General features: G+C 44.1%; 1 pseudogene; it reads right to left on the reverse strand.

Annotated features, from left to right (window-relative positions):
* Positions 1 to 20,780, reverse strand: part of LOC123188980 (probable RNA-dependent RNA polymerase 2) — a 72,498-nt pseudogene that overhangs the window by 34,992 nt on the left and 16,726 nt on the right.

A 20,780-nucleotide genomic window follows, 5' to 3' on the forward strand; every position in this document is an offset into this window, starting at 1 on the left:
AATTCTCCCGACAAAGGTACGTTGTTGACAATAAGTGACACGGGTGCACCTTCATCAAGTATGAGGGTGAGAGTTGAACACGTACTGAAAGAGTGGTTAGGTCTAAAATCTAGTGCCTTGACCCAGGTAAACTTTGCATCCTCCATGCATGCATGAAAGCAGTCATCTGAGAACCTTGAATAAACTGCAGGCCCAGAAATTGTAGTGCATATTCTTGGTGCAAACATGAGCTAAAACAAACATCAAATTGGCATTACTCAAGATGATATATATTTTAACTAGCTTCAGAATTATAGAATGAATTATAAGAGGCGCCTGACCAACTAATAGTCTAAGAAGCATTACATTTAGTAATTTAGAAAATTATCGGTGGTGTATTCACCAGATGAGCTTCAAATCCATATCACTCTAATCAGAAACCACCAAGTGAGATATGTATATGAGTGTAAATAAAAATAGCAGAGCTATCCATCTTACTTTATGAGCTCTAACGAATAATTGCAAACCAGACCACTATAATAGTTCACTCTAGTTTCCTGACATGGGGATTTGCCAAATTTTTAGCCCACGCAAGTATTAAGGGAGGAAGTACATCTAGAGCTTCATGTTTGAATGTTCCAGCAAGATGTTCCCACATTTGACATACTGGATACCACTAGATCCATAGAACATCTTGCTGTAACATTTGCCCATATATAAATAGTTAACAAACTGCTAGCACTGTTGCACATCATCTATTTTTGCAATAGATGCCCTTGCCCCAAAAAATTATTCAGCACGTGCATTGGTGAGAAAAAGAAGGCACATCCAAACCATTAACCCAACATGACATAATTTCATGATTCATACATCATGGTTGGGCTTTGCTCCAACTTGTAAGTTGTAATGTTAAACATTGTGCTCTAAGATTCGAATTTCTCTTTGTAGGCCGCGGATAAATATTATGAAAGGAATCATGGTCGACAACCAACTCCTTTATAGCTAACACTACCATACCTTATTTGAAAAGCTGAAGAAGGGTTAGTATGGTCTAATCCAATTTGGTGATCAATTTGTTTGGCAAATCTCTCAGTATCTTCCCAATACCATTAGAAAATATGTATTTAGTGCCATCAATTGTGACTTAAATTTTTTGAATCTCTTCCACATCCCGTGGAAGGATTTCAAATGTTTGTCTGGAGGAGCTCAACGGCTGGCCCATTCTAGTGAATTTCATCAAAGTGGCCCACTCACTTTCTTATATCCTCGGCCTTAAGGGAATCATTAGAAGCAAACATCCAAACAGAACTTCCATGAAGTTGACCTGCTGAGAAGGGTAGGAATTCATACTTCTTTGGACTAATGGGAAGTCCTTCTTTCAGGATAGATAAAATGCGATAATACAACCAGTTTTCAAGGGTTGGGAAAAGAACCCGCATCCAATTCTAGTAGAGATAACATCTGGAAAAAGCTTACTACAGTCTTCGTCAACAAAAGTAACTTTAGCAAAGTCAGAAGCATACTTTCTATGAGGGTTAACCACATAATTTGAGACTTCTTCCTCAGGTCCCAAGTAGTATATTTTTGGATGGACTAATGTGAATTGTGTAACACATCATTAATTTTACTTCAACTTCGGTCCTACTGGACATCAAAGTATTGCGGCTCCTTTTCCTAGTATGAGCCTCCTGCTTGATGAAATGCAAAGATTCATAGCATGTAAACTCTAACTTGCTCGTTTTCTAAAATATCCTCCTTGAAATATGAACTGCTATTTCTTAAAGAGCTTTAAAAAGATCAACATTAACATGTTTGGCAACTATCTTCCCCATTTGAAAAAGAGAATTGTGACGAAAATAACTTCAAAATGCAACGAGGAGCCACTCAGGCAGTCAACAAGGGGAACCAACGATGGGACAACAGATTCCATTAGTGGTACGACCAATTCCCCAATTCTCCTGACAAAGGTAACTTGTTGACAATAAGTGAAAAATGTGTTTAGGCTCTAAATATATCATAACAAAAAATACTCTAGTTTTACTAAAGTTTGAGAGCAAGTGCAAATTCAGTTAACACTCTACTCAATTTTCACGAATACAATAGTGAACCATACCACCAAGTTATACCAAGGTATGCACACAATGCATATCAAACTTTTTATCCGCCTCAACTCACTTGCATGAATCTCATATGTGAGATGTAAATGCATCTAACATTTGGGGATTTCTACCTCGCCATGTGATCGTAACGTCTAACTAATATTATGTAAAAAGGAAAGAAATAGAAGTATTAGAGCAAAACGGTGAGCAGCTCACCTGCAGCAAGAAGCCGCTAGGCCCAACAAAGTTGCACTTGTAGCAGTTCCGGATGTGCTCAAAGAACATCTCAAGAATGCACCTCTAGGAATCATGATTCAGGTACAGGTCTATGCGCCACTTCCCCGTGATGACTTCTACGTGGACGCTATACGAAGAATTAGCAGCCTTAAATTTGTGCTCAGCGACGCAGTTGCCTAGCCCAATGCATTTGGAAGTGAATTAGGTCATCATCATGGAGACAAGTGGCGACTGGACAATATAGGTAGGGATCACTTGAGTCCTTCCTATTTGTAGCCTTCCATACTGTCTTTATGTCAGTTCTTACCCTGCCCGAGTGATCAAAGGAAGGGCACTGATCACTTCTAGAAAATGTTGCTTTTGCAAATATTTCACTCCTCACAACTTTGTAAGCCCTCTCTTATGCATTTTCTCCGAAAACATGCATTTGAGATCCAAGATAGAACCACCACGACTCCCATTTCCTTTGGTCGGCAAGGTATGCCATCATCACTATTTGCTCTCCATAGTTGCAGAGGACAAGGTTTGCAAACATCAGTACGGGAGTCCATCTTCCTCCTCAAAGGAACATTATGATTCTCACCCTTTGAATGAAAATTCTTGCCGAAAATATAGTCCTTTCCTCTATTCTCATACTGCATGTTGTCCACCTCTTCTCCATGGATCTAATCTTTATGAAGCCCCTGGCAGTAGATTAGATACGACTATAGGGCTTGCAAGGGAGGCAAAGTGTGTCTCGTTTTCTGACCCAAGTGCGACTAGGTTTTCCTGTCGGATATGGGCACATGAGGTGCCACCCCAAGAGGTAGTACAAGGGGGGAAACGCACGATGACGCGAGTCACCTCCGCCTTTGTGGCCATGGGCGGGGTGCGAGCAGTTGTGCGACATGCGATGTTGCATGCTGCGGCGAGGCCAGCGGTGGCATGAAAGTCGTTGGGGCTTGCAAGGCGATGCTTGCAGCGTCTACATGATAGTAATTTTGCGACACCCGATTTAACTGGTAGTAACTTTGCAGCTAGTGTAATGAGTATTGATGACAATATTGTTATCCCCCTTCATCCCTCCTCCAACATTTTGTGTGATTTCCACTTGATCTCTCCTTGACCCACTTGTGTAAAACACACAAATCTGTCTATCATGTAGTTTTATAGAGGATGAAAACATGGAAGAATCACAATGATAAGAGGCGCTAGGCTTGCAGGATGGTGGATTTGGGAGAGGAGAATTATTAAGATTGGAGAAGTTCATTTAATCTTTGATCCCAGCCCCACTCTCTGGTATTGTGGCTCCTTTTCCTGCTATGAGCCTCCTACTGGATGAAATGCAAAGGTTCATAGCATGTAAACTCTAACTTGCCCATTTTCTCAAAAATCCTCCTTGAAATATGAAGTGGTATTCTTCACAAGCTTTAAGCATATTAGCATTAATGTGTTTGGCGACTATCTTCCCAATGAAATTAGAGAGTTGAGACAAAAAATAACTTCAAAATGCATTAAGTAGCCACTCGGCAGTCAACTAGGGGAACCAACGATGGGCCAATAGATTCCATTACTGATATGGCCAATTCACTCAATCTCCTGACAAAGCTATGTTGTTGACAATAAGTGACACTGTGCACCTTCATCAAGTATGAGGGTGAGAGTTGAACACTTTCTGAAAGAGTGGTCAGGTGTAAAATCTATTGCTCTGACCCAGGTAAACTTCGCATCCTCCGTGCATGCATGAAAGCGGTCGTCTGAGAACATTGAATAAACTGCAGGCCCAGAAACTGTATTTCATATTCTTGGTGCATACATGAGGTGAAACAACCATTAAATTGACATTAGTTAAGATGATATATGTTTTTACCATCATTGGAATCATAGATTGAATTATAAGAGGCACCTGACGAACTAATAGTCTAAGAAGCATTAAAATCAGTAATTTAGAAAAGTGTCTAAAGAAAAATAGCAGAGCTATCCATATTACTTTACGGGCTCTAGCGCATAATTGCAAACAAGACCAGTGTGATAGTTCACTCTAGTTTCCTAACTTGGGAATTTGCCAAAGTTTTAGCTCACGCAAGTATTGAGGGAGGAAATACATCTACAGATTCGTGTTTCAAAGTTCAAGCAATATGTTCCCACAATTTACATACTGGATACCACTAGATCTATACAACATCTTGTTGTGACATTTGCCGATATACAAATAGTTAACAAACTGCTAGCACTTGTGCACATCATCTATTTTTGCAATAGATGCCCCTACCCCAAAAAATTGTCCAGCACATGCAATGGAAAGAAAAAGTAGGCACATCCAATCCAGTAACCCAACATGATATAATTTCATAAACTGTTGTTAACAAAAGCAAGAGTCTTATTTGTATGAGTCAATATTTTGAAAAGCCATTAACTAAATTTAATTATGTAAAAACAAGCGACTATTTGGATAGTTAGGATAGCACTTAGTGAAACAAGCTTTATGTGTTTAGGCTCTAAATATGTCATAACAAAAAATACTCTAGTTTTATTAAAGTCTGAGAGCAAACAAATGCAAATTCAATTACCACTCCAGTCACATTTCCTGAATACAATAGCGAACCATACCACCGAGTTATACCAAGGTATGCACACAATTCATATCAAACTTTTTATGTACCTCACCTCACTTGCATGAATCTCATATGTGAGGTGTAAACGCATCTAAAATTTGGGGTTCACTACCTCGCCATATGATCGTAACATCTAACTAATATTACGTAAAAAGGAAAGAAATGGAAGTATCAGAGCAACATGGTGAGCAGCTCACCTGCAACAAGATGCCGCTAGACCCAACAAAGTTGCACTTGTAGAAGTTCCGGATGTCCTCAAAGTACACGTCAAGCTTGTACCTATGGGAATCATGATTCAGGTACATGTCTATGTGCCGCTTCCTCGGGATGACTTCTACGCGGATGCTATCCCAAGAATTAGCCGCCTCAAATTTGTGCTTGGCGACGCGGTTGCCTACCCCAATGCATCTGAAAGTGAATGAGGTCATCATCTTGGACACAAGTTACGACTGGACAATATAGGTAGTTATTACTTGAGTCCTTCCTATTTGCAGCCTTCCATACTGTCTTTATGTCGGTTCTTTCCATGCCCAAATGATCAAAGCAAGGGCACTATCTTTATGTCGGTTCTTCACTCACAACTTTGTCAGCCCTCTCTTATGCATTTTCTTCGACAACATGCATTTGATATCCAAGACAGAACCACCACAGCCCCCCATTTCCTTTGGTGGGCAAGGTATGCCATCATCACTATTTGCTGTCCACATTTGCAAAGGGCAAGGTTTGCTAACATAGGTAGGGGAGTCCATCTTCCTCCTCAAAGGGACACTACGATTCTCACCCTTTGAATGGAAACTCTTGTTGAAAGTATAGTCCTTTCCTCTATTCTCATATTGCACACTAGGGCTTGCGAGGGTGGCAAAGTGTGTCTCCTGATCTGACCCTAGTGCGACAAGGTTTTATAGTCGGATATGGGCACCAGAGGTGCCACCCACAGAGGTAATACAAGGGAGCAACCACACGGCGATGTGAGTCACCTCCACTTCTATGGCCATGTGCGGGGTGCGACCAGTTATGCGACATGTAGTGTTGCACGCTGCGACGAGGCCAGCAGTGGCATGACAGCTGTCATGGCTTGGAGCTTCTGCACGATAGTAATTTTGCAACGTCTGACTGAACTAGTAGTAATTTTGTAGATAGTACAATGAGTATTGATCACGAGATTGCTATCCCTCTCGATTCCACCCCTGACAACTCTCTTCAACTCGGTTGTGTGTAAAACACACAAATCCGACTATCATGGAGTTTTATAGAGGATGGAAACATGGAAGAATCACCACGACAAGTGGTGCTAGGCTTCCATGTTGATGGATTTGGGAGAGGAGGATTATTGGGATTGGAGAAGTTCATTTTATACTTTGATCCCAACTTCACTCTCCTGTATTGTGACTCATTTTCCTTCTATGAGCCTCCTACTGGATGAAGTGCAAAGGTTCATAGCATGTAAACTCTAACTTGCTCATTTTCTTGGAAATCCTCTTTGATATATGAACTTGTATTTATTCAAGATCTTTAAACAGATCAGCATTAACATGTTTGGTAACTATCTTCCCCATGTGAACAAGAGAATTGAGACGAAAAATAACCTCAAAACGCACTGAGCAGTCGGGGAACCAACATGGGCCAACAGATTCCATTAATGATATGGCCAATTCCCTCAATTCTCCTCATAAAGGTAACCCACATGCACTCACTACTAGGGAAAAGCCTACCAGCAGCGAGGGTTTTGGGCCTCTCAGTAGCGCGGGCACCGGCGCTACTAATAAGGCGCTACAGCTAACGTATAGCAGTAGCGCCGGTTGTCCCACACTACTGCTATACATGAATAGCTGTAGCGCTCTTTGGGAAAGGGCGCTACTGATATTATCTGCAGCGCTATTTGCTGGGACGCGCTACTAACAATGCGGCGCTACTGCTAAATTTCCCCCCTCGCTACTACTAGTTTATTTATTAGTTTTTTCCTGAATATTTGTTTTGTATTTGTTTTGTATTTGAATAGGCTTTATACAATAATCTTTAGCATATCATACACGTACAAATGTAATCATAGCATATACATACAATTAGTCTCATCAAATCATGTCATCATCATAATCATCATCCAACACAAAGTGGTCTCTCGTCGTCATCTCAAAAATAGCGATACAAGTCTCGAATGATATGCAAATACATCGTCACTGATCTAAACAATGATATGCGCGAGAAGAGCTATCACTTTGAGAACATGAGTTCGTCTCCCTCTTTCGCATTAGCTTGAACCTCTAAACTAACTACTGCCTGTCGCTCGGAAACCGGAAGGGCTTGACACTCCGACCACTTGTCGTATATATACTCCTGGCATAGCACTTCTTCGCCATCTATGATCTATGCACCTGCATCATCACATGAGTCGATGATATGCAACATATATAGTTGAGCAACAGAAAGAGATAGACTTGGCAAAAATAAAAACAACATATCATAAGCATAAATAACAAAGTTCATCGTACCCCAAAATGCCCTAACTAGAGTGATTTTCGCTAGTCGAGGAGGAGGACGGTTTAATTACATCACAAATAAAGTTTCACCGTGAATAACTCAAAGTTTTGTCATACAGAAAGTATGGACTAAACGGACACATTGTCATATATCGACAATCACTCCAACATGTCGTTCCATCCATCCAAGTCAGGGAGATAGTCCCCGAGCCTAGTGAAAGGCTTCAGGTCGAGACGCTGAGAGGCTATCCATGTTCGGACGTCTTCCCGCGACATTTGTCCTTCTTCGTAGAACATCTCTGTTTTTTCGACGACCTCCTTCATGATGATTTGGGCAAGTTCGCGCTGGATGTTATAGAACTCAGCTCGAAGTCGATGATCCTCGATATCTCCTATGTCCTTTGCCCATTGCAGAATATGGGCATCGCCGGATCTAGGTGACATGCGAAGGTTCTAGTGATCCCGTTTGTACTCCAGCATGTGGTGTAGGACATAGAATCCATCATTAAGAGAATCGTTCGGTTGCTGGATGCAGCAGAAGTCGGTCTTATGGCCGAAGGCGACCCTGCCGCCCCTTCTCTTCTTGTCCCTGACCTCTCCACCCCTTGCTTGGTAGTAAAACATAGCACTGTCGAGAACATCCTTGATGTGGGTGTAATCATTTTTGTGAATGTTCTTCGACGAGTCCAAGTAAAGAGCATGGGAGAATCGGGGGTAGAGGATGATGAGGACGGCGCGCCCGCCGCTGCGCAAAATAAGTCCTCAAATTAATTAGCCTCCACCGTGCAAATGAATGATTGAAATCAAAGGAAGGATAGCAGCGCGGATGACTTACACGGGATGATAAGGCACGAGAATCGCCCCCTTGTCCTTATTGGTGAGCATGAAACTGACGGTGTAATCCCTCGCGTATTCACGGTGATTTGCGCAGACTCCCAAGAAGCCCTCGTGCATGTAGTACGGGTCAGCGACACAGATATGAGATATCTTCTCAACCCCGATGATGTAGTTCATGTGCAAGGCATAAAGGCGGACAAACGTAAAATCCAGCTTCTTCACGTGAAACATGTCGAATATGTAATCGAATCGGAGGAAGAACTTATCCGTGGGGAAGCTGTCGACGTACGACATTTGCCGCGGAACGTTAACCACGTAGAGTGGGTATCCTGGATCTTTCGAGGCGATGAGGTCTTTCTCTACCCGCAGCACATCGTCATGAAGTCTCTTTAGATCGCCGAATATGGCCCGTAGCGCTGTTGCAGGTAGGATTGGTTGACCGGGGATATGCCATTTATCCACATCGGGGATATCTATACGGTCCTGAAGCCGAGGCTGCTGAGGCGGCTGGATCATAGAAACAGTTTTTTTGCCTTTCCTCGCTCTCTTCCTAAACTTCTTTACTACCGGAAGGTCGTCCATAATATGTTGAGACGGCAAATTCAGGCACCGACTCATGACGCTCAAACCCTGAGGAGGCGCCAGTATAGACATACTATTCAGCAGCGCCATCGTCGTCCTCATCTTCATCCATGGCGACGTCATCAGCGACTAATGGAGCCTCCTCCTTACCCCGTCCACTATCACCCAACCCGACACCCGACGATAATTGGGTAGGTGGGGTGTTGATGTTCATACCTTGCTGAGGCTGCGTGCTCGTGGGTGTGCTCCTAGCCGCCTCTAGAAGAAGCAGACTCTTTGGCCACAACATGACCCACCCAGCATTGCAACAATCACCAAGCCGCCAGGTGTCTTGTCGTCATCCCCCAGTAGTACTGGAGGAGGCAAATTCTCGTGGCCCGGTTTGACACTGGCCACGGAAACCTTGAAGATGTTTGGGGGGATCGGCCGGCTGTGGAACGATGGTTCCTTCGGGTCCATTATCGTCGCCTTCCCCACGTCAACCTTCTGGTCGCCGATGGTGTACAATATGGTGCACGGGGTTTCGTCGGCCTGCAAAGAAAAGTCTGCGACGTGAGACATCCGAAGTCAGCAGGTGTAGCTGCAGGTGCTGGTGCAACGCTAGTCGAGCTGCTCCCCGCCAAGAAGTCAGCAAGGGGAAAGTCCGCTGCATCTTTTTTTGGATTTTGCCTGGTCCAATTGAAAATGGCCGGAACAAAGGTAGTAGAAATATCTAAAGCCACCTGTTTTGCGGCAGCTACCGCTGTTGCGACTGTCTCAGTTGATTTCTTCTCAACCGCAATCTCAACCCTCTTGTCGATGTTTTCTTCATTTAACCTCCGTCTTTCCTTTCTCTCCTCCGTGGTCTCACGGTAGTACTTCTTCCACGTGGCGCCGTCTCCGACACCGTGCACGCGTCCATACGACGGTCGAGTATCCACCGGTTGTTGTTTCAATATGTTCAACGCCCGGTTGAATGGAGTGTCCCACTTGGGCCTCGCCAATGCCTCAGACGGCGAGTCGCTTTCGGCCGCAATCCTGTGCTGCTCTCTCTGCAAAAGGCACAACGATCGTTTACAAATATGACTAACGTGTGCAGTCGAATTGATCAGAAACTAAAATTACCAGCAGTCTCATGAACTCCGTAATGACCAGTGTTGTCTCGTAAACCTTTTTCAGTCGGTCCCAACGGTGCCGGGCCCTGAGGATGTCACGCTCCTGCAGGACGGTGAACTCCGCCAAGGGGTCTGGGATGCCCAGACTCGCGGCTTCCACGTCCTCCTTGGCCCATTTGGACCTCTTTCCGCCGTAACCACGGCTTCCGAGGTGGTGGCTCCCAATGTTCCTCTCTTGAAGCCCCTTCATGTACTTAGACTTTTTTTGGCATTTTCGGCCTCGCAAGCCTCCTTGAATATTTGAAACTGCTCTTCCGTGATTATCCTTTACAATCTCGGAGTAGGGTTCCTTCTTGTCGATGATCCTTGCTTTCACTCAATTTTTCCAGGCGGCCAACGCGTCGCTAAACTTGGTCATGGCGTGTTTGTTTATCTTCTTCATTGCCGGGTCCTCATCTGGATCTTTATAATCCTTCTCATTCCGGCCCGGGAACAAGAATATCTGGTGAAACTTCTTTAGGAGGGAGCTCCTCATATTTTCTATCTTCTATAGTTTCTCGTCGTTGATGGTGGCGATTGTCCGTATGATGCAGCCTATTTGATTGCCATAGCATCGACGCGCTTCCTCGGGCGCCGTTGGTTCAAAATTGCCGTCCACCTCCGTGACCACCACTCTAGTAGTCCTGAGTTTGTTAGGAAGGCGTTGCCTCTTTGCTTTCGGTTCTACACCGGCTCCGCTCCCTGAGGCAGCGCCGGTCTCAGTCTCAGCGCTGGTCTCGATGCCGGTCTGAGTCTGAGCGCCGGTCTCAGTCTCAGCACCGGTCTGCGTGTCGGTCTCAGTCCCCGATGCCACCGGTGGGCCCAGCAATAACATCGGTTGATCATCGGTAAGGCTAAAAAATTCGTCTGCCGCCCGGTAGGCGTCGTCGCAATCACCAGAACCCTTTCCTTCATCGTTGCTAGCCATGTTTCCTATGATTAAATCTAGTCAATTAATTCTAGACCTAATAAAATGAATAATGACATAAAAAAGGCCTATTGTTTTGCAGGAATGTTGACTCCTTCCTGGTGCGGCAAATCACGGGCACTCGATATGTCCAAGTTTGTAGCACAAGTCATGCCGAAATTCACGGAAAAATTCGGCATGAGCTTTGCTAAAAAGTGGACAAATCGAGAACCTGAAATTTGCCGGAAAAGAAATGAATCAACATTCCGGCAAAATATAGGCCACTAAGCATCATTCCCTGCAAACAGTGTCCAAATATACACGAGCAACCACATGTGCAAATAGTGTAGAAGAAAATTAATTTAACTACTAATAGAACAAAATTCAATTAACTTTAGTGCTCTGTAATGATGAAAGGAAAAAAATTCAGTTAACTACTAATTTCATTCATTTAGGTTATTCATTTAACATCACCTAATTAACCTACTGTACCAATACTACTAGCAGCACTACTAACCTAATTAACCTAGCAAAACTCTAGTGCCCTAACTGAAAAACATCTAATTAACATCTAATTTTTTCTCTAAAATACAGAGAGAGACGAGTGAGGGGGAGGGGTGGGGGACTTACAGAGAGGGGAGAGACGGTGGCGGGGAGGTGCTCGGTGACGAAGGCAGGGGCGGAGAGGGCGGGCTCGGGCACAGGCAAGGGCGGTCCTAGCGGGCTGGGGCGGCGGTGAGGTGGAGGGCGCCGACGGTGACGTGGAGGGCGGCCTTGAGCGGCGGCTGTGAGGCTGAGGGCGGCCTCGGGCGGCGGCGATGAGGCTGAGGGCGGCCTCGGGCGGCGGCGGTGAGGCTGAGGGCGGCCTCGGCCGGCGGCGGTGAGGAGACGACGGCGAGGGCGAGGGACGATTTGGGGAAGAATTGGTGGCCGGGGGGCGGGGTGGGGGGAAACCGCTGTTTAAGTGAAATGTAACGGTAGCGTGTTTCCGGAAACGCGCTATAGCTAAGTTAGCTATAGCGCGTTTACTGAAACTCGCTACTGCTATTCCTTTCTCCTTTTTTCCCTTTTTTCTTTTATTTTTCTTTACATTTTATTTTTTTCCCTTTCTCCTTTTTCTATTTCTTTCATTTTCATTAACTTTTCTACTTGTTTTTCACTTTATTTTATTTCCGTTAGCAGCAGCGCTTTACACGTAAGCGCGCTGCAGCTAAGGAGATTAGCAGTAGCGCTGGGCCATTATACGCGCTACTGCTAGGTTGGGCTAGCCATGTGCGCCCAGTTCGAGCGTAACAACAGCGCTTTTCGCTAGTATGCGCTACTACTAAAGTCATAGCAGTAGCGCGGTTTATTCACGCGCGCTGCTACTAAGTAGCAGCAGCGCTTGATTTTGTACAGCGCTACTGGTAAAATTCTGTGTATAGGCTTTTCCCTAGTAGTGGTACTAGTAGAAAAGGGGGCAACGGTCCAGGCCGGGTCAGCCCATTAGTCCCGGTTCAGTCTAGAACTGGGACCCATGGGGGCATTGGACCCGGTTCGTGAGCCCAGGGGGCCGGCCGGGCCACGTGGGCCATTGGTCCCGTTTCGTCTGGACCTTTTGGTCCCGGTTGGTGGGACGAACCGGGACCAATGGCCTCGCTCCTGGCCCACCACCATTGGTCCCGGTTGGTGGCATGAACCGGGTCCAAAGGCTCCCCTTTAGTCCCGCTTCATGCCACCAATTGGTACCAATGAGGTGCCTATATATACCCCCTCGCGTAAGAGCAGAGCACACTGCTCTGTTTTTTTCTAGCCGAGGGGGAGAGGGCTTGGTGGTGCTCTAGCTCACCTCCTATGCACACAAGGTGTTCGATGGAATGCCTGAGCCACACTACTTAAGCTTTCTCCTCTCCAAGCTCGACCTTCAAGCTCCATTTTCCTTAATATTTGTCTAGGTCTAGCGGTCCGTCACGCCCCGTCCCCGTCTTCACCGCCGTCGATCACCCGCGCCGAGCTCACCGCCGGCACCACCGTGGTGAGCCTCTTGTTCTTATCTTCTTTTTGAAAGGAAAAAATATTCGTACTTGTATGTTTACATAGATACTTGTATTATTTTCTTACTTTTATTATTGCATCTTATATAGTGCAATTGTTTTGGTATCCGCCCCCGTCGGCCCTCGTCCTATCTATGATTCGGATGTGGTATATATATTATATTTATAACTATTGGTTCATTTATTGTTTATGAAAATTATGCCGACCAACGTGACATAGATTTTATTTATGTAGGATGTATGTGAATCGGAAATTCCAACCGACTCTACTGTCGAGAGGTTAAATTTAGTTGAATAGAAAACAATTTTTTGAAGGAAAAAATAAAAAAAATTAAGGAGGAGAAGATGATATTGGAGTTGCATGTTGCGGATGCCGTCGGTGATCACAAGATCAAGATGGATGCAATGCGCTTGAAGATTAGAAAGATTAGAAAATATGCCATTCATACCGAGGCTTGGTATCATTATGCCGTTGGATCAATTATTACCTTGGTTGCGATTATGATCGCATTTGTTTTCGCATTGAAATGCTTTACATAGTTTCAATGTAGGGTTTAATTAATTAGATGCTCTGGAGAGCTATATGTTGTTAGATGAGAACTATGTATGTACTTTGGTTTTAATGTGATGATGAACTTCTATTAATTTGGACACTTAATTATATATAACGCACGCAGATGAACCAGCAATGGATGTACAGTGACAGACACACCTCCGAGTACATTAAGGGCGTGCATGAGTTTCTCGATGCGGCTGAGGCAAACAAGCAGAATGGTTTTATGTGTTGTCCATGCACTGAATGTGGGAATACGAGGTCTTACTCTAACCGGAAAATCCTTCACTCCCACCTGCTTTACATGGGTTTCATGCCACACTATAATGTTTGGACGAGGCGCGGAGAAATAGGGGTTATGATGGAAGACGGCAAAGAAGAAGAGTACGATGACAACTATGTGCCCCCTGAATACGGTGATGCTGCAACGGGGGGAGCTGGTGAAGATCAAGAGGAACCAGACGATGTGCCCAATGATGCTGCAACGGCTGAAGCTGCTGAAGATCAAGAGGAACCAGACGATGTGCCCGATGATGATGATCTCCGCCGGGTCATTGTCGATGCAAGGATGCAATGCAAAAGTGAAAAGGAGAAGCTGAAGTTCGATCGCATGTTAGAGGATCACAAAAAAGGGTTGTACCCCAATTGCGAAGATGGCAACACAAAGCTCGGTACCGTACTGGAATTGCTGCAGTGGAACGCAGAGAATGCTGTGGCTGACAAAGGATTTGAGAAGCTACTGAAAATATTGAAGAAGAAGCTTCCAAAGGATAACGAATTGCCCGACGGTACATACGCAGCAAAGAAGGTCGTATGCCCTCTAGGATTGGAGGTGGAGAAGATACATGCATGCCCTAATGATTGCATCCTCTACCGCGGTGCATACAAGGATCTGAACGCATGCCCGATATGCGGTGCATTGCGGTATAAGATCAGATGAGATGACCCTGGTGATGTTGACGGCGAGCCCCCCAGGAAGAGGGTTCCTGCGAAGGTGATGTGGTATGCTCCTATAATACCACGGTTGAAACGTCTGTTCAGAAACGAAGAGCATGCCAAGTTGATGCGATGGCACAGTGAGGACCGGAAGAAAGACGGGAAGTTGAGAGCACCCGCTGACGGGTCGCAATGGAGAAAAATCGAGAGAAAGTACTAGGATGAGTTTGCAAAGGACCCAAGGAATGTATGGTTTGCTTTAAGCGCGGATGGCATTAATCCTTTCGGGGAGCAGAGCAGCAATCACAGCACCTGACCCGTGACTCTATGTATGTATAACCTTCCTCCTTGGATGTGCATGAAGCGGAAGTTCATTATGATGCCAGTTCTCATCCAAGGCCCTAAGCAACCCGGCAAGGACATTGATGTGTACCTAAGGCCATTAGTTGAAGAACTTTTACAGCTGTGGAATGGAAACGGTGTACATATGTGTGATGAGCACAGAAAGGAGGAATTTAACATAAAGGCGTTGTTGTTCGTGACCATCAATGATTGGCCCGCTCTCAGTAACCTTTTCAGGACAGACAAACAAAGGATACCACACATGCACACACTGTTTAGATGACACTGAAAGTATATACCTAGACAAATGCAGGAAGAATGTGTACCTGGGCCATTGTCGATTTCTTCCGACCAACCATCAATGTCGAAAGAAAGGCAAGCAGTTCAAAGGCGAGGCAGATCACCGGAAGAAGCCCGCCATGCGTACCGGTGATCACGTACTTGATATGGTCAATGGTTTAGACATAATCTTTGGAAGGGGTCCCAGCGGACTAGCTGTTCTGAATGACGCTGAGGGACACACACCCATGTGGAAGAAGAAATCTATATTTTGGGACCTACCCTACTGGAGAGACCTAGAGGTCCGCTCTTCAATCGATGTGATGCACGTGACGAAGAACCTTTGCGAGAACCTACTAGGCTTCTTGGGCGTGTATGGGAAGACAAAAGATACACCTGAGGCACGGGAGGACCTGCAACGTTTGCACGAAAAAGACGGATGCCTCCGAAGCAATATAAAGGTCCTACCAGCTACGCTCTTACGAAAGAAGAGAAAGAAATCTTCTTTGAATGCCTGCTCAGTATGAAGGTCACGACTGGCTTCTCGTCAAATATAAAGGGAATAGTAAATATGCCAGAGAAAAAGTTTCCGAACCTAAAGTCTCATGACTGCCATGTGATTATGACACAACTGCTTCCGGTTGCATTGAGGGGGCTTCTTCTGGAAAACGTCCAATTAGCCATTGTGAAGCTATGTGCATTCCTCAATGCAATCTCTCAGAAGGGGATCGATCCAGAAATCGTACCAAGGCTAAGGAGTGATGTGGCGCAATGTCTTGTCAGTTTCAAGCTGGTGTTCCCACCATCCTTCTTCAATATCATGACGCACGTCCTAGTTCATCTAGTCGACGAGATTGTCATCTTGGGGCCCATATTTCTACACAATATGTTCCCCTTTGAGAGGTTCATGGGAGTCCTAAAGAAATATGTCTGTAACCGCGCTAGGCCAGAAGGAAGCATCTCTATGGGCCATCAAACAAAGGATGTTATCGGTTTTTGTGTTGACTTCATTCCTGGCCTTAAGAAGATAGGTCTCCCTAAATTGTGGTATGAAGGGAGACTGGCTGAAAAAGGCACTCTTGGAAGTCACTCAACAATATGCAGGGACGGATATTCTTGGTCTCAAGCACACTACACAGTTCTACAGAACTTTACCTTGGTGACCCCGTATGTCGTTGAACACAAGAACAGTCTGCGCTCCAAACACCTTGAGGAGTGCGACGACTGGATTACATGTGACACATCATGACTTTCAGCAGTTGGTTGGAAACACGTCTCAGAGGTGACAACACTGTTTGTGATGAGTTGTACTTGTTGTCCAGGGGACCATCTTTGACTGTATTGACTTACAAAGGATACGAGATAAATGGGAATACATTTGACATGATCGCCCAAGATCAAAAGAGCACCAACCAAAACAACGGTGTCCGCTATGATGCAGCAACCGAGTGCGGAAAGGACACATATTATGGTTACATAGTGGAGATATGGGAACTTGACTACGGACATGATTCTAAGGTCCCTTTGTTTAAGTGCAAATGGGTCAATCTGTCAGGAGGCGGGGTACAGGTAGACCCACAGTACGGAATGACAATAGTGGATCTGAAAAATCTTGGGTACACTGACGAACCGTTCGTCCTAGCCAATGATGTGGCACAGGTTATCTATGTGAAGGACATGCCTACCAAATCGAGAAAAAGAAAATATAAGGAAGCGAATACATCATACGATGAGCCAAAGCGCCACATAGTTCTTTCAGGAAAAAGGGATATCCTGGGAGTGGAGGGCAAGACATACATGTCTGAAGATTATGAAAAGTTTCATGAAATTCCTCCCTTCAATGTGAAGGCTGACCCAAGCATCCTGATAAATGATGAAGATTATCCATGGTTACGGTGCAATAAGCAAATGACACAAGCGAAGAAAAAATGAAGACTTTCTCCCGCAACTATTATGATGATACCATGCTAACTTTGTAACACACGAGTATGCTATGCCAACTTTTTCAGAGTTCATTTGAAAACTATGAATTTAGGTCGAATTTTCTCTATAGGTGCATCTATGTTCATTTTTTTAGTAAAGTTAATCACAAACTTGTGATTCTCACAAATTTCAAAGAATTCAAATTTTAACTATTCAAATTTGAAAACTAATGGCACTAATAGAAAGTTTATAATTTCTCTAAAACTAATGGCACTAACAGAAAGTTTATAATTTTGCTGACCTAAAAGCAAAAAGAATTAAAAAATAAAGCAAAAAATAGAAGAAAATAAATAATACAGAAAACAAAACAAAAAACTGAAAAAAATAAAAATAGCAACAATAAGTATTTTGTTGTAAGTAGAAAGAAAATAAAATAAATAAAGCAACAAAGAAAACAAAAAAAATAAAAAAGTGTTTTCAAATTTGAAAACTAATGGCACTAACAGAAAGTTTATAATTTTTCTAAAACTAAAAGAAAAAAGAATTAAAAAATAAAGCAAAAAACCAAAGAAAATAAATAGTGCAGAAAACGAAACGAAAAATTGGAAAAGAAATTAAAAATAGCAACAATAAGTAAAGAAAACAAAAAAACAAAAAAATGTTTTCAAATTTGAAAACTAATGGCACTAACAGAAAGTTTATATTTTTCTAAAACTGAAAGCAAAAAGAATTAAAAAATAAAGCAAAAAACAAAATAAAATAAATAATGCAGAAAACAAAACAACAAACTGGAAAAAAAAATAGCAACAATAAGTAAAGAAAACAAAAAAGTGCCTCCTACTGAGCCCCCACGGCCTGAATACGACTAGAAACCCTACCATGGGCCAAGATTCAGGCCCGCAGGAGACCCACACTAGTGCAAAACCGGGCAATAGCACCGGTTCGTAAGGCCCTTTAGTGCCGGTTTGGTAACCGACTCTAAAGTGTAGGCACTAAAGCCCCCCCCCCTTTAGTACCGGTTCAGCATGAGCTAGCTTCGGGGGCAGGGAGCCCTTTAGTACCGGTTGGTGTCACCAACCGGTATTAAAAGATTGGGGGGTTTTGGGTTTATGATTTCTTTTTCATTTAATTTTGTGTTTTCCATATAATTCTTTCTCGTTTGCTGGTATTTTACGATACTACATATTGTACACGTTATGCATATATATAAATAGAATTTCTAGTAGAACCGATCATTATATACATCGAATGTCTCACAACCACCATTAATTAATTCACACATATATACACACATGTATGTGTGTGTATATATATATATATATATATATATATATATATAATTTCTCCTAATTGGTGCATTCGGAGCACGATAACAATTGGAAGTGGTTCATGGGGGCGGTAGCGGGTAATAGTATTCTCCTTTGGGATCTATGACCTGGTCGAGCAAAAATCCCGCTATTTCCTCTTGAATTACTTGCATGAGCTCCGTTGGTAGGAGCTGCTCCCGCACCTCTTTGAACTCTTAAGAAGGAGATCAATATTCATGTGTATTAGTTGTGTGACTAGATATCGATAATGGTGTAAAAATTGTGAATAGTGTTCTGACAAACTTACCCACTCCTGTCTTTGAGATTTGCTCCTTTCGGACGCCATCATGCGAATGTTCTCGCAAACGTAGTATGCACACAGATTATTCCCCGGCGCCTGCTTCAGGGCCTTTACAAGAATGGAATTTGATCAGATAATAATTAATCAAGCATGATAATTAAAGAGATGGCAACTAGCTAGTACTACTTAATTACTTACCTGGGGTCGATACCATTTCAGATCTTGTTTCCATGGGCCTGGAGTGGCCCTGATGAACTTTGCCGAAGCCCTGCCCGCCGACAAAGAAAATGAATAAATGGGTTATTAAATAGTTGTTATCAGGAAATGATGAACTAATTAAATAGGCCGAGATATAGTTAATAATGATTGAAATTACCTGTTGACTATCCCCTTCACGATGGTGTGGTCACTTGCTTTCTTATGTAGTGAGTCTAGTACTTCAACTGTTCCTTCATCAACTTTAATGATTAACAAGATCCAGTGAAATCTGCATGGACACACGTTTGCATGTCTTAATTAAGCGGGCATATGTAAGCAAAAACATGTAGCTAGCTAGTAGGCAAAAACATAATTTGTAGTACAAGACAGTGTGACTCACTTGAAGTTGTAAGAAGTAGTATATCTTCATTGTATTTGAGACACTTGAAGAACTCTAGCATGCTTTCCTCTACACTTTTTTCGTAATATGGATCTAATTTCCATGTGTATTCATTAATGGTATTTGGGTCAACGAAACCAATGCCATAGCGTCCACCTTTTTTCATTTCATAAATCATCATCCTGCATAATACCACAGAAAATAATATAGTGAGGATAATTACAGGTAATGATTGATCAAAATGATCACTACAGCTAGCTTGACACTTAAATTACAGAAAGAAATTACTTACAGACAATAGCAACTGACGATAGATTTGTCGAGTGCGTCTTGATTGTATAACTGAAACAGTTCTAAATACTAAACGGCTAGAGCTTTTTCATGGTAGTAATGCTCCTCCTTGACATTCACCATGAGGGACTCTTGATTGGAAATCTTAGTAATGTCCATGTACCATTGATGCAACTCATACATTCCCATTGGGAGGTTCTTGACCTCGTCTGGCTCGACCAAAGGTTGGCCCCGGACATATTTCCGTTTTATTTCCTCCTCTCTAGTCGGAGACATGGGCTCGATATCGAGGAGTTGTCCAACAGTGATCCCGATTGTTTCAGCCTGCGCAATATGCTCCTCGGTTATTACCACATCGCCCACCCCGGGAACGTTAACGGTTTGCCCACAATAATATTGGGCGCGCCTACTCTCATGTGTTGCTGGTGAACGGGGGGATTGATTGTGCCGCCTGTTCTCCCAGCTGGGGAACGGTTTTACCGCTCCTTTTGCCAGCTGATTTGCTCGAGCTCGAGCTCGCCTCTTTAAATAGACGTGCTCGATTTAACTTCTTGATGTGGCGCTCATAGTCTGTGTCAACAGGCTTGGGAGCTGGTGCTCTAGCCATACGAATGAAGTGGTCAATCTTTTCCATAGGCACTTTCTCCCTTGGCGGCGATGGAGGTTTCGGTGCAAAATGGGCTTCCACCTCGGCCTTCGATATGGCTACGTTTTCCTCCTCGGACTTGTCGTAAGGCCTCTGCGGATGAGGCGCGAGGCTTGGACCATATTGAAATGGCTTGCCTCCGCCTGTACCTCCAGTACTACCTCGACTTGTACCGCTACGCACCATAGCTGAGGCGGCTCTCTTCTGTGATTTCTGAGGCGGCAAAGACGGCTGATGTGGCTGAGTTGGAGGAGGAGGAGTGGCCTGAAGTTGTGCCGGACTTGGAGGAGGAGTGGCCTGACGCTTTGCCGGACTTGGAGGATGAGGAGTGGCCTGAAGCTGTGCCGGACTTGGAGGAGGAGTGGCCTGATGCGTTGGTGGACTTGGAGGAGCGGGAGTCTGCTGACTCGGTGGCGGACTTCGACGAGGAGTCGGATGACGTGGTGTCGGTGGCCTTCGAAAGATGATGCAATTATGATGGTTGGCCTCTCCCAGTGTATGCTCATCGCCACCTCCAAGAATGTCAAGCTCTAGCCCCGAATATTGGTCCACCACCTCATGAACCAAGACACGAGCATAGCCCGCTGGAATCGGGTTGCAATGGAAGGTTGCCTCAGGGGGATTTGTAAAAGCAAGGGCGTCCGCCACCTTCATGGATATGTTCTTCATTTTGAAGTGTAGCTCGCAGTTAGTGTTCTCCATGATGTCATCCACTAGGTAGCTATC

This window comes from Triticum aestivum, chromosome 1A, assembly GCF_018294505.1.
Source record: "Triticum aestivum cultivar Chinese Spring chromosome 1A, IWGSC CS RefSeq v2.1, whole genome shotgun sequence".
Lineage (NCBI taxonomy): Eukaryota > Viridiplantae > Streptophyta > Magnoliopsida > Poales > Poaceae > Triticum > Triticum aestivum.